The 14815-nt window shown below is 55.0% G+C and overlaps 1 protein-coding gene across 2 annotated transcripts in view; it reads left to right on the forward strand.

The window, feature by feature from the left end:
* The first annotated feature begins 2598 nt into the window (after positions 1 to 2598).
* Positions 2599 to 14815, forward strand: part of AHDC1 (AT-hook DNA binding motif containing 1) — an 86073-nt gene continuing 73856 nt past the window's right edge. For both annotated transcript variants that reach the window (XM_074217975.1, XM_074217974.1), the window contains exons 1-2: positions 2599 to 2665; positions 3008 to 3067. The gene's annotated coding sequence lies outside the window, so the exon portion shown is untranslated. The remainder of the gene's footprint in view (positions 2666 to 3007; positions 3068 to 14815) is intronic.

The following is a 14815-nucleotide window of genomic DNA, read 5'->3' on the forward strand; positions in this document are numbered from 1 at the left end:
ACTCTCTGATGCCCTCTCAGTTCTGATATTCTAAGTTTTCAGGTCTCTATATTCTCCATACTCCAAGTTCCCTTTCTAGCTCTGACATTGGATAAAATTGTCCTAGATAAGAGTGTAACCGCCCACCTCCCATTTATCCTTACCATCTCCCTAGTATTCCCACTGGCTCTTACTGGGTAACTCTTTAGAAAGAGTGAGGGTGGGGCAGCTAGGTGGCACAGTGGATAGAGCACCAGTCAGCCCTGGAGTCAGGAGGTCCTGAGTTCAAATTTGACCTCAGATAGTTGATACCTACTTGATGTGTGACCTTGGACGCTTGACCCCATTGCCAGAAATAAAGAAGAAAGAGAAAGAATGAGTGGGGTTAAGAATTCCTCCCTCCACTGCTTCTCCTCTAGTAGGAAACAAAAATCTAAATAGATGGTAGAAAAAAAGATGGATGCAAGTTCACAAATCCTGAGGGGCACCTGAGCCTCTGGGTTGAGTAAGGCTGGAGCTTTCTTTGGGTAACATCGTAAGTCCAAACCCTGATAACTTATGTGTGAGTGTGAGAGTAATATCTTCCCTGTCTTTCCCAGCCCTCTTCTTTACTCCCCTCTACCAGGAATGGATTCCTGGAAGCTTTCCAACTTCTTCCTTTGCTTGTGATTCAGACTGGGTGGGGTCCTCGTGCCTAGGGGCAAGCCCTAGTATGTGGGGGCAAGACCTAAGCTGGGAACCCCTCCTATCCTTGCAGCAAAATCACAAAGTTCCCTTTTGCTAGGGCTGAGTGCCAACATGATGTATATTTTATGATAACTGTAGAGCCTGGATCCAAACCTGAAGAAGGGCCTCTGACAGCCTTAAGCATCTCTTTGATTAATTCCTGACCTTTTAATGCTTCCCATTCAATTAATAAATCTTTGAACCTAAAACAGATTCTACTTTCCAGGGGAAATAGGCTTCTTTGGGCTAGGGTGCCAGGGGACTCTGTAGTCCCTAGAGGCAGGGTGGGAAAAGCTTCCCTGGACCCATCAGGATACTAAGTCATGGGGCAGAAAAACTCTGATGCCCCCCCTCTTCCCTTCTCTTCTTAGGGGAAAGAGCCTAAAAGGCAGGCTTTCTAATAGATTCCCATGCCTTGTACCCCCCTGAGCCTCAGTTTCTTCATTTGTGGAATGAGAATAACAGTCCCTATCTTCAAAGGATCATAAATCTAAAGAACTGGAACTCAGAAACCATCTGGTCTGACCCTTTCATTTTTAGGGATGGGGAAACTGAGGTCAAGGAAAAAGAGTGGCTTGCCCAAGATTACATCAGTAGTTGAAATCCAGATCTCCCCCCCACCCCCGAAGAATCAATGATTCTACTCCTGTATCATTCCACAGGATGTGAGGCTCAAATGGGAGATATTATCTCCTGCCCCACCCTAGCCCCAACAAACACATCTTAGTGCCCTCTGGAAGAGTCTCAACTGCCTCTGAGGCTAGGGACTAGGGGGGAAGGGCATTCTTTCCCAGAAAGAGCCTGGCATCAGTCTTTGCAGGGGAATCAATGACAAGGGCAACTTTGAAGAAAGTTGGATGTTCAAGCTGTCAACTCCTCCCTTTCCCCCTCCAGTTCCACTGTCACACGAGAATTATCATAGGGTCCAAAGAGGAGCCAGAAGCCAACTGAACAACAAAGGCATAGGAAAGGAGGCCAGAGACCCAGACACAGTCGGACACCAGGAAGTTGGGTGAGGTGGAAAGATGCAGAGTCAGACCCCAGCCCAGGGAGATGCGGGCAGATGATGGCTGAACTATGTTTCCCTCCCCTACCCCAGGATTTGATCTCCAGGCTCCCACCCTTATCCCGAACTGGCCCCTTCTGGGAAATGCCTAGTCTCTTAGTCTCTATAACCCTCTGGCACGCTGCACCTGCAACTACCTGGCGGGTATAACGGGGATACATCGCTATTCGCATCTATCTGGGAGATTATCTAGAGCTTAGCCCGGCGTTTTCCGTCTAAGAGGCCCGTCTGCTTTTCTTCCCGCAACCCCTATGGAGGTGGGAAAGAAATGGTAACCGGGTGCTGTCCTCCCTGAAAAACGGGGGTCCTGGGGGCTTGCAGGGGGGCCTGCTCCAAGGGAGGGCCATTTTCCAAAGGGCCTGGGGCTCCCCGGGGGCGGGTTCTTTTCCTCTCCGGGACCCCCCTCCTGATCCCAGGGGTCCCCCTCGGCAAGCCCTGCGCTGCCCGCCGCCCGCTAGCAGGGGGGTGCCTGGTCTTTTGCACCCCAGGCCTCCGGCCGCGCCGGGAGTGCTCCGCGGTCCGTCCCCGGCCGTGCGCCTGGGCGACGGCGATCGAAGCCGCGGCGCCGCCGCTCGGGCTGGCACGCGGCCCCGGGGCCGACGGACGGGGCGCGGGGCCCCCGGCCCCTGGGGGGGGGCAGCCGCCCGTGGCGGGGCAGAGCGGAGCCCCCCGCGGCCCCGCGGCCGAGCCCCGCCGCCCGCCCCCTCGGGCCGCACGCGGCGCTGCCGGCGGCCGGGCGGGAACTACAACTCCCGGCATGCTCCGGGCCGAGCTCTCCCTGGGGTTCCGGATGGTGAGCAGGGAAGGTAAGCCGAGCTCACAGTCGGCAGGGGCAGCAGCGGCGGCGGCAGCAGCGGCGGAGGCGGCGGCGGCGGCGGAGGCTGAGGAAGCCAGGCAGGGAGAGGGAGCGGGAGCCCGGGCCCCGGGAGGCGGGCGGGCGGGCAGCGCTACACCGCGGCGGCGGGGGGGCGGCGGGGGGCGGCGGGGGGGGCCGGAGCCGCCGCCGCCGCTGCCCTCTCCTCTCCGCCCAGCCCCGCGCGGGGGGTCCGGCCCGCGGGCGGGGAGGGGGCGGGGGCGGCCCGGGCACGCGCGCGCGCGCCGGCCGCGGGGGGCTGCTGGGGGGGGGGGGGCGAGCCCCCGAGAGCGAGGGAGAGCGCCAGGAGAGCGGGCGGGGGGCGCCGCCCGGAGCTGTCAGCGCCGGCCCGGGGCGCTCAGGGTCCGCGCCTCTCCCGGCAGCCGCCCGGAGCCCGCGTCGCCGGAGCACAGCGGCCCCCGCGGACGGAGCCCCCCGGTTCGGTGAGTGCGCCCCGCGCCCGGCCCCTCCCCCGGCCCCGGCCCGGGCTGCGGTGCCCGCGGGGCCGGCCGCCTTTGTCTGCGCGCGGGGCGGCCGCCGGCGGGGCGGGGAGCGGCCGTGCCCCCCGCCCCGCCCGCGCCCCTGCCCCTGCCCCCTGCCCCCCGCCCCCCCGCTGCCCTTCTCCCCCCCTTCTCCCCTTCTTCTCTCCCCTTCTTCTCTCCCCTCTCCCCCTCTCCCCTTCTCCCCCCTCCCCCTCTTCTGCCCCTCTTCTGCCCCTCTTCTGCCCCTCTTCTCCCCCTCTCCCCCTCTTCTCCCCCTCTCCCCCTCTTCTCCCCCTCTCTCCCCCTCTTCTCCCCCTCTTCTCCCCCTCTCCCCCTCTTCTCCCCCTCTTCTCCCCCTCTCCCCCTCTTCTCCCCCTCTCCTCTCCTCCTCTGCCTTCCGATGTCGAACTGTAAATTGCTTCAGCGGTTCGGGAATGTGACTGGAGGGGGGAGGGGGGAGCCCATCTGCAGGGGGGGGCGGGGACTGCGGAGGGAGGGGGGCTCCCCCCGGCCCCCCAGAGCCCCGAGTTCCCCCGACTCCCCAGAGTTGCAGGGCGGGAGCCGGGGGTGGCGGGGGGAGCCGTTGGGGGACAGGGGGAGCCAGAATCTAGGTCGGGGAGCCCAGGAGGTGGGCCCAGCTACCTGTCTGTCTAACAAAGTCGGCTCACTTTTGCATAAATAAATAAATAATGGCTCTCCTGGATGCGTCTCCTTTGGGGCTCGGATCGCAGAGGCCCTTGCCGGGCTGGACCCCCACCCCCACCCCCGGGTCACTGAGTGACAGCTGTCAGCGGGGCAGGGGCCGGGGGAAGTTGGCAGATTCTGGATGAGAAAGCCTTTCCCCAGGGGCCAGCCTCCCACCTTCCCCCTGGCGAGGTGGAGGAGAGAGGCAGGGGGCAGGCGCTGGCTGTCTGTAGGAAAGAGCCCTGTTTCCTGCACTACAGGAAAGGGCCGATATCCAGCAGAGGATCGGCTGGGGGGGGGGGGGGTCTCCTCTGCTCCCCCCCCCCCCCTGCCCTGACCCACAGGGCCCCTGCTGGGCTGGGCTGGTGGGATGAACAGGCCAGGCCCCAGGCAGCTGGAGGGAAGGAAGGATGTGGGGATGGGCTTGGCTCGAATGGAGTGCAGGGGCAGTCCCCCTGGGGGCAGAGAGCGGGCACCAGAACTGGTGGGGGCAGGAATTCTGTACCACAGACCCCAGAGGGCTGGGGCTGGACCAGATGTCAAAGGGAGGGGGGGAGGAGAGGAGAACCTGGCAAGAGTAGCTCTGTCCTTTCCCTGGGGAGGCGGGGAGGATGGTGAGAAGAGGAGGAGGAGGAAGAGGAAGAAAAGCCAGCTAGCACCATGCCCTGGACCCTCCACATAGAGCTGTTAGCCGACGCAGGGGTCTGGGCTGTGCTGGGAACAAAGCTCAGGGCTCAGGCTCCCCTTCTGCACCACTGGCTGCCTGGCAGTGCCAACCATAGCTGGACCCAGGCACCGTTGTGGAAAGCACAGCCCAAGCAGATTCTTGGGTCTCCCTCCTGTTGAGGAGGCATGGTTCTTGCTGGGCCCCCTGGTGGGGGTAAAGACAGCGGCCACCCTCCTGCTCCTGTTCCCTGAGGCGGTGGGGTCTCCACACAAAGGAGGGGAACTTGGGGGCCCGCGGTCCTTGCCAGGTGTTTCCATGGTATCTGGTAGAATTAGTCCAAGGGGGGACAAACACAGGCCTCACCCAGGGGTCCGAGTTACATGTGAATGGGCTGGGGTATTGCCCCCTTCAGGGCTGGGGACTATCTGTGACCCTGTATTATGTGAGCTCTTGGGGTACTGCATTGTTGGGTTGTAGCTGGGAATCTAGGGACTCAGGTGTGTGTGTGGGGGGGGGGAGTGGAATCATCTTCTCTGCTGGCTCCCCTGCTTCCTCATGCCTTGGGGGCTGTCTTGGAGGGGCAGAGGTGAGAACTCTGTCTTGGCTCTATCAAGGCCCACCTCACCCACCCCCCAGGAACTGGTGTGTATTGACACTCCAGGCTTTGAGCAGATACATATTTATTTTCCTACTAATGGAAAATCAAACTCAATGGTCGCTGGAATTCATATTTTGCCTTTGGGTCAATAACCTGCGTGACCCCTAGGGACAGGCGGGCAGCTCGCCCCAGAGCCCCTCCTCTCAGATGCCTGCGAGGGGAGGGCGATGAAGGGATCGGCTTTTGATAGCCAGCCAAGACCAGCGGGCACCAGTCCAGACTGGTAAAGGCTTTGCCCGGCTGAGGGGCGCACTATAGATGATGGGGGTAGGAAATGGGGAGGGGGGACAGGTGCTAAGGAGGGGGAGACAGCTGGGGTGTGGTCTAATCTCTCCTTGCCATCATTCTCTTGCTTCTCTGGTCCATGCCTGGGGTTCCCCCTGGTGGCCCCCTCCCTCCCAGCCGGCCTACTCGTCCACGTGCGGATATTTATTTTCCGTAGTAAAATCCATTTTTAATGCCGTTACTTTTGAAATAATATAGAGAGAAACAAATGCAATGTGTTTAAGCTGCCCTCTGTGAGTTTTTAATGTGATCTATGGTGGAGGCAATGATGGAAGGAGCTGCCGAGCTCTGGGGTAATTTGGTGTCGTAAAGAAAAACAGCCTGCCATTTACTGTGTTCGCTAGGGAGCTGGGGCAGGAGAGGGGCAGAGCTGGCCCACCTCCCCCTGGGAGAGATGGGGCTGGGGTCACCCTCCTTGAGCTGAACACTTCAAGGGCTGGGGATTGAATGTGATTCCCTCCCCTCTTGCTGGTGCTGTATCTAAAGTCAGACCCTTGTCCAGAAGGTCTGGAAGGGGCAACAGAGCCCCCTGGAGTTGCCCATTGCTGGGCAGGGAGATGCCAAGGGATTGGGTCCTCGTGCTTCTCCCCACTGCTATCTTGGCTTGAGGTGGAGGTGGGGAGGGGGGAGCTCAGTTATAAAGAAGACTCAAGGACAGGGCCTCTCCCTAGTGCCTGTTTCTGTGGGCACGGATCCCAGCTGTGCTGCCCAGCCCTCAGCATAGGGCGTTTGGGGGGCATGAGCCTGGAAAGGAGGAGGTTCTTCTGTGGAGGCTTCTTCTAGGGAGAGGGAACAAGCTTTGAAAACAGGGACTTTTTAGAATCTTTGCCTCCTTCCCACTTTAATCTGGGGCTCTCTCCTTCAGGGTTCACTCTCCTTCCCCTTGCCTGTTGCTGTCCCTGTGGGCAGCAAATCACTGGGTTCTTGAGCTGAAAAGAACCTTGGAGCACAGAATGTGAGAACACTGAAACAGAAAATGTTAAAGCTGGAAGGGGACTTGGAACATAAGGAAGTTAAAATAAAGAGTGATAGAATTAGAAATCACCTTAGAACAGGGGCTCTTACCTTGGCATGTTTTTAAAAATATTTTGATAACCATATTTCCATATAATTGGGCTCCTTTTTAATCCTATGGATTTTATTTTATGCATCTAAAAAACTTATTCTGAGAAGGGTTTCAAAAGCTTTCCTGCTCTACAACACAAAAACTTATGAGTCCTTGTTTTAGAACCGAAGACCTTAGAACATAGAATTTAGAGTTTGGAATTATCTAGTCCAATGTCCCAAGAACCCTAGAGACAACTTGAGTCTTTTGGTAGGAGGGAACCCAGTCAGTAAATCCTGGTGAACACCATTTACCAGTCCCAGCCTCTCAAGGCCAAATGATATGGTCCCAGGAGAGCCCGTGCCCTTGGCTTCCTCCTGCCTTCTGAAGCGACTCTAGTCCTTGACCTGGCTAAAACCTTGAGGGCATTGGATCCAAAAGACCCCTTTAAATGGTAGACCCGATCTGGCCCTATGTGCTTTTGCAGCAGGCTGCCACAGAGAGAGCTGAGAAGCCAGGGTGGGGCAAGGTTGGGGAGGGCAGGAGGAAACAAGGAAAGATGTTACTAATGCCAGCAGATGGACCCCCCCCCAAGGGAGAAAGCAGAAGAAGTGGAGATGTGGAGGGAGGTGGTAGGAGAGGGAGGGAGGAGAGGAGAGACAGTGTGGATGTGGAGGGAGAAGGAGGAAGAGAGAGACTGAGGAAAGAGGGAGGGAGGGAGAGAGAGCAGAGACAGAGGAGGGAGGGGAGAGAGACTGGGGAAAGAGAGATAGAGACAGATAGGAAGAAGAGGGGAAAAAGAGACCATGGAAAGAGGGGAGGGAGAGAGAGACAGAGAGGCAGTCACAGTATAATAGTGGTTGAAGGGCAAGATATAGCCAGGAGCAGGTGGTGAGAGGGAACCACAGGCAGATGAGGGGAGAGTAAGCAGCAGTGGGTAGATATATTATCCGGTAGGAGTGGTGATAAGAAAATCTATGTAGTCCTGGAGAAAAGAACCCCCCTCTTACCCTGGTCCCCCATGAGGAAAGCAATCTAGACAAATGAATGGTCCAGTGTTGGGGAGGGGAGGGGTGTGTGTGTGTGTGTGTGTGTGTGTGTGTGTGTGTGTGTGTGTGTGTGTGTGTGTGTGTGTGTTTGAAGTGTGGAGGAGAGAGGAGAAGTGGAACAAGCAAGCACTGGGGGACATTTAATTTCTGATCTGGCCCCAGGATATGGAGAAACCCCCTAGCCTCTCCCCAGATGCAGATTGAGAAAAAACAAGAAAAACTAAAACTAAGTTTGAGGGGATTTTTGGTGACTGTGGAGTCAAAGCCCCCTGAAGGCAGGACCTTGCCAGTTGTTGACATTCATGTGAATGTTGGGGGGAAGGTTAGATTTGGGGAGCATGGGGGTGGGGCAGGGCCTTTTGGGAGGAGAGTGGGTGGCCTTGTGGCCAAGCCTAGGGAAGCGGAGGTGGCCAGGGCCCCCCAGGGTGGGCGGGCTGGCAGGCTGGCAGGAGAGGGGAGGGGAATCAATGAGTCAGCCTTCCAGAAGCTCAGGAGAGAGGAGCAGAGCCAGACATGAGGCACAGTGCTGAGAGTACTGGCCTGGGGGTCAGGCAAGCGTTCTGGCAGTCACTTGTTATGTGACCTTGGACAAATCATCCCCCCTTCTTTGGGCCTCAATTTCCTCCTCAGTAAAATGAAGAGGTTGGATCAGATGAGTTCTTAAGGGCTCTTGCAGCCCTGGCAGTCTTCTGTTAGTGCTGACATTCTCATTCTATGCCCAAGAGGAGAGAAGGCAGGAGGGAAAATGAAGTGTGGGGGAGAGGAGCCTCTGGAGAAAGGCAGGGGGAGAGTCCATTGGAGACATCCCCCCCCCACTAGCCTTAGCAGTGCAGTCAAATGAAGCCAGGGTGAACTTTCCCTGGGGCTGGGTCCCCCAGGCTCAGCCTGGTCTCTGGCAGAAAGGCCCTGTCCTACTTTGAAGCTCCACCCTAGCCAGTCCCTTCCCAGGAACCTTAGTTTTCCTCATCTGTGCAAGTGGGTACAGAGTGGGACCTTCCTACAGGTTGCCTACAGGTGGTTGGGAACTGGGTCTCCAGCAGATGTGGGGTACAGGTGGGACCAAATAATTATAATCAGGGAAGAGAACAGCAAAAGTGCCAGCCACTGGATTTGGGGAAGTAAAGGTTACAAATTAGATGCCAAATCACCTCCTAGAATTCACTGGAATTCTGGAAGGATTGGGACCCAGGGTGCCTATATCCCTTGGATTTTTGAAGAGGGGTAAACTCCTAGACAGCCCAACTTCAGTAGAGGTCAGGGTCCATCAATTGGGATAGTGACCTTGGCTTCTAGGAAGCAGTGCTCAGGGCAACACTTAATACTGGTAATTTAAGGAAGGTAGGTAGGGACCTGAGTGTTTAGAATTATGGAATGTCAGATTTGGAAGGGAACCTTAAAATAGGGAATGTGGGAATGTGGAATGAGTGTCAGAATTGGGATGGAACTTAGAACACAGAATGTTAGAACTGGTTGGGTCTTTAAAACATGTCATGTCAGAGCTGGAAGGGCTCTTAGAACATAGAATGTCAGCTGGGAGGGCCTATAGAGCATAAAATTTTAGAACTGGGGGACCCTTAGAACATGGATTGTCAGATCAAAGAAGACCTTTAGTTCTAACATATTAGAACTGAAAATGACCTAAGAATAAAGAACTCTACAACTTAAAGGGGACTTTAGAATGCAGAATGTCAGAACTGGGGAAAAACCTTAGAATATAGAATGTTAGAACTGAGGTGGACCTTAGAATACAGAATGTTAGAGAGGGGAGAGACCATTCCAGTTGTCTCATTTTAGAGGCTCAAGGGAGAAGAAAAGCTTTGCCCTAGGTAATTTATCTGGGTTTATTGGACATCTGGGAGGTAGAACTCCCAAGTTTTGGATTTCAGGTAAAAGGTCGACTCCTTAGGAAGAGAGCTAGAGGTGTGAGGTCTCCCAGGCCTGGCCCCAGTCATATAACCCAAGGGGCAGCTGGGGTCAGGGTGGACCTAGGCAGGGCTGGAGGGCAGTACTGGCCAAGGCTGAACCTGGGGCTCCTCCCTGCTCTATATCTAACAGCAGGGCCCCCAGGGCTGATTTCAGGGGCCTGGCAAAAAGAGCCTTCTGAGTGAGCTGGGTAGGCATGGGTCTCGGCCAGGCTGGGAGCTCATCCAGTACCCTGGGAGAGGGGGCCTGCCACTTGTGCCCTCATGGACACTGGCACGGAGGTTTGGAAGCCTCAGGGCCAAACTGGAGAGCACCTCCAGTCTTCCCCCCCCCCCCTTCAAGAGTGAGAGGGGGTCCCCTGAGACCACAGAAAGGAGGGGAGGGGGCCCCCCAGTCCCCAGCTGACAGGAAGCACTTAGTCTCAGCCCCTCCCTCCCCTGAGGCCTGGGCTCCCCTGGTGCCCTCTCCTCCCAGGCGCCTCTGGGTCCTAATGCCTTCTCTCTACTCTGGCCACAGGCCCAGGGCTCACTGGTTCCTACTGAACCCCTCCCCTATCAGTCATGGGGGCCTTTGAGAAGAGGGACTCTAGTTAAGGCCTCTTCACAGAACCCCACCCCCTTACCCCCCAGGGGTTTGAATACTTCAGTTAGTTTTAGCTTCATCCCTCAGGCTCCCAGCCCTGATCTGTCCCCACCCCAACCCCCCCCACACACACATACAAACACACAGCCAACTCAGGGGTCCTTAGGGGGGAATCCTAGGAGGAGGGGCCTGCTCTGCAGCTGGCTTGGCCCCTCCATCCCCTCCCAGCCCAGCTGCCACTAAAGTTTCTAGAAGCTGCTACTCTGGCCCCAGCCCTGGCAGCTTCCCTCCCTCCAGCACCCCTCCCCCCCACCTGAGTATGGCCTGGGCCAGGAAGGGGACTCAACTTGACCACAGGGGAGGTGGCCACTGACATGTGCACACACACATACACACACACACACACACACACACACACACACACAAAATAATAGATAAGAGATGGAAGCTTGTGTGTGGACAGATGGATGGATGAACAGATGGACAGAGAGATACACACATACAGATGGAGGCAGATGGACATGGACAGAGAGAGACAGACAGAAATGGAGACTGACCAATAGATACATAGCAGACAGAAGAAACAGGCAGATGGACCAAGAGACAGACAGGCAGACAGGCAGAGACAAACACAGACAGGAACAGGCAAAGGCAGAGAGAGAGAGAGAGAGAGAGAGAGAGAGAGAGAGAGAGAGAGAGAAAGAAAAGAGAGAGAGAGAGAAGAGAGAGAGATGAAAGATTCAAAGATGTTCTCATCTTTTGCCTTTACCTCTCTGCTCCCTGATGCCTCTCCTCATATATCTGGGCCAGGAGCCTCTAAATTCCTAGGCCCAGGGTTCTTCTGTTTTCTTTTGAACTCTGGGTCAAGAGAAGGGGATGTACCCCCTCCAGCCCCCCAATACTACTCTTAGTCACGTTGTTCTTATTAAGATCATGGTGCTGAGCAAGGCCATACTGAGATATGAAGAGAAAGACAGTGGCATAAACATACCAGGTCCCTCCCCTTAGCCAGTTATGTTCTCATCCACACACTTGTCATACAAACTATACAAATGTCCTGATATTCTCTCTCTCTCTCTCTCTCTCTCTCTCTCTCCCTCCCTCTCTCTCTCTCTCCCTCCCTCTCCCCCTCCCTCCCTCCCCTCTCCCCTCCTACCTCCCTCTCTGCTTTTCTCTTTCTTTTCCCTTCCTCTTTGTCTCTCTGTCTCTGTATCTCTCTCCTCTCCCTCCCCCACTTTCTGTCTCTCTCCCTCTCTTTGTCTGTCTGACTGACACACACACACACACACACACACACACACACACACACACAGACAGAGTTTTAAACACCTTTCTCTTTTCCATTTAGGCTGAGAGACACATCTAGTACCTTTCTGCTCAACTACCCAAAACATATTCACTCACAAACACTCTGACCCCTTGTGCGCACATGTCCATACAACCCTTGTGTCACACACACTTTTGTCACACCCACAGAGTTTGTCTCTCACTTAAACATAGTCTCACACCTCCATACATACACACACTTGTGGATGTGCATATATTCTTATGTCTCAGACAGACTTCCCATGACATAGATATAACATCTTATCTCTCACACACATTATCTTATCATAGGAATACTTTACTTTAGACACACACACACACACACACACACACACACACACACACAGAGTGTTCAGGACTGATGAGAAGCCACTTGGTTATAGGGCAGAGCCCTAGAGTGTGTTTCTGGGAAGAAGTTAAAAGATTTGGGTGGGTAAAGGTGCTGTCCATAGAACTGGACATCCAATTGGGAGGGGAATTATGGGGGAAGACCCCATCCACAGGTTGGGGCCCCTAGGGAGGCCAGAACCTAGGCCAGCTACACAGGAAGAGGCTGATAGACTGGGTAGAGAAAGAGGGGGAAAAAATTTACACATTTCCCCCTCCCCCTTCCTCAGAGGGGTCTGGGGGGAGGAGGGCACAGCACATGAGTGAGAAGACTATAGAAGTCTGACATGCATACATAGACATAGACAAAATGCTGATCCCTACCATCTTAGCTGTCACCCCCTCATCCCAATCCTGAGGCTGGGGGCCCAGGAGCTGACCTAAAGACTCCCTCCTCCTACTGCCTTCTCTTCCCCAGAAGGCCTCTGACCCCAAAGCCCCAGGAAACTGGATGCCTGGCTGGCTCCCCCCACCACCATCCTTGTGCTTCATGTGCCCCCACTCCTCTCTTCTGCCTGGCGTCAGTGGTTTCTGAGGAGCTGAGAACAATTCACAAGGCCTGTTTTCATGCCCCCCACCACCACCTCCCTCCTTGCCTGTGATGCTTCAAACATAGCAATGCCCTAAAGGCAGCAAGGAGGCTGCTCTCTCCACCACTAAATATCTGAAGGCAGATGGGTGGGCTGGAATCTGCTCCCGCCCCCCCCCCCGCCCCCCCAGGGAGCCAGCAAGGAAGAGAGGAGGAGGGAGCTCTTCTCGGGCCCTGGGCACAGACAGATGGACCTGGGCCTGTTTTTTCTCCCTCCTCCCAAACTCTGGGCCAGGCTTAAGAGAGGCCTGTTCCTTGCAAATGAAGCATCTCTGACATTTCCTTCCCCCAACTCATGGGAAATACCCCCCATCAGCTTACACACCTTGCAGCTCCATCCCCAACAGGCCTCAGTTTCTGCAAACTTAACCCCCTACCCCCTCCACTCACTATCTGCTGAATTACCTCCAACTGCATGGGTACCCCAAGCACCCCCATCTCAGTTGTTACTGTTCCAACTCCCTACACACCCCAAATATATACTAACACACATCTCCATGTTCCCTGTTCTTCCCTATAAACACTTTCATCACTCATCCCCAATACAACTCTGTAGCCCTTGGCAGCCACCCCAAACACAAAGGTTCCCCATAGCCAGTCCTTCATCCAGACCCTTCAGAAACCCATTTGCACCTCCAGAAACACCTTCCCTTACACACACACACACACACACACACACACACACACACACACACACAATACAGGTGTGAGGATATTCTGGTGGGAAGTTTCAGAGGCTGTCATGGTGGGTGGAGTCATGACTTCTCCCTCCAGGCCCCCCAGACCTTCCTGTAAGAAATCCCTAAAACCTGCTGATCCACTCATCTTTACACAGAAATTGCCTACTACCCAACAATGCCTCCAGATATACAAACAGATTGTCTATAGTCCCCTACATACACTTTCTCAAAAATACACTCCTCTTCCCTCCCCTTTCTCATTTTCCCCTCATCCCTAGTCTTTTTTATTTCACCCACATCTCCTTTCCCATCCAACCCTCTTTCTCTGGGACATGGTACCCACCATGGCACAGATGGCTCCAGCCTCTCTGTCTCTCTGTTTTCCCACTTCCCTGAGCCCCCTCTTAGCTGGAGCTCTTCTCTCCCCTTCCCTCCCAGGCAGGCTCTGGCATTCCTTGACACTGAAACCCTACTCTGGGACAGTGAAGTTTGGGTCTGTCCAGTCTCTGAACAAATAACTGTGTCATTCTGTGACCAATCTCCCTCAACCTTGCCTGTTGGGATAGATTCTTGAGGAAGACTAGGGGGCAGCAAGACAACTTCCCTGGGCATGATCTCAAAGCACCTTATCTCAAGCAGTAGGGCTTGGACTGTAGTAGCTTGGAAGAAGGGGGACCAAGAAGAAAATGGTTACCTGAAGACCCAAAAGTTGAATGACCATAGGAGGCTCATCTGAAAAAGTGATCTCCTGGGGTATTCACCTTGGAAATTCAGTAATGAATGAATGGCCGGATCCAGGAGAGCCAGAAGGAGAGATTGGGGAAGGGGGCCTCCACCCCTCTGGAGCTGAGCAGGGAGGGCTGAAGATCCTGGCCTTCTTCCCTCCCCCCCCCAACTCCCCAGAATGGAAGTGCATTCCCGACAGTGAAGGTTACTCTAATAGATGCATTATTTTAAAGGAATCTCCGCCATCTGTTCCACCCCCTAATTATGAATGCACAGAAACTGCCTCAGCCCCTGCAAGGAGAGAAGAGTGATTTAAAGGCCTGGGTGGGGGCTGCTGCTTCCTGCATCTGGGGTGGGGTGGGGGGGTGTAGAATATCCTTTGGCATGACCAAAGGCCCCCCCCCATCCTAATTCATCCCTGGCCCAAATTTATATCTTCAGAACCCTTGGATGAGTTTAGGGTTTCCTTAAGCCCTGTTCATCACTGCTGCCCCATGAGGTCCAAATGAGGAGGGCAGTGGATTGACTTGGAGGGATTAGTGGGGAGACTAAAACAAGTAGTCCAGGGACCCCAACTGGGCTTGGAGGTGCTATAGGGAACAAGGACATGTGCTATTTCCTCTGTCTGGCAAGGCCCCCTTGTCTCTCACCCCCCCCCCAAGCTCTGGGGAAGTGAGGCTCCATTAGGGGCCTTGAAAAATTTAGTGACATTGATTGTATCTCTCTGGCCAGCCTTCCAGGCCCCAGGGAGCAGTGGGCACAGCGCCTGGCCCTAGCATCACCCCCTCCCCTCAGCAGAGGATGGGAGAATCAGAGAAAAGGGGAGCAGAAAAGAGCCAGGCTTAGGGAGAAGACCATACATTGAAAGACTCTCTTTGGGCATAAACCTTTGCCCTGCCCTGGAAGCGGGACCTCTCAGCCATAGGCTCACTTGTATGGCCCAGTTTGTAAGCTGATTTAATGTGGAGTACTAACACTTTGATGGACATGCATATACATATCCATATGTGTGTGTGTGTGTGTGTGTGTGTGTATGTGTATGTATGACTATTTCAGCTACAGACCTTTGGGTAGCTGGGAACAACTGCAATCCACTGATAATCCTAGA

This window comes from Macrotis lagotis, chromosome 1, assembly GCF_037893015.1.
Source record: "Macrotis lagotis isolate mMagLag1 chromosome 1, bilby.v1.9.chrom.fasta, whole genome shotgun sequence".
NCBI lineage: Eukaryota > Metazoa > Chordata > Mammalia > Peramelemorphia > Peramelidae > Macrotis > Macrotis lagotis.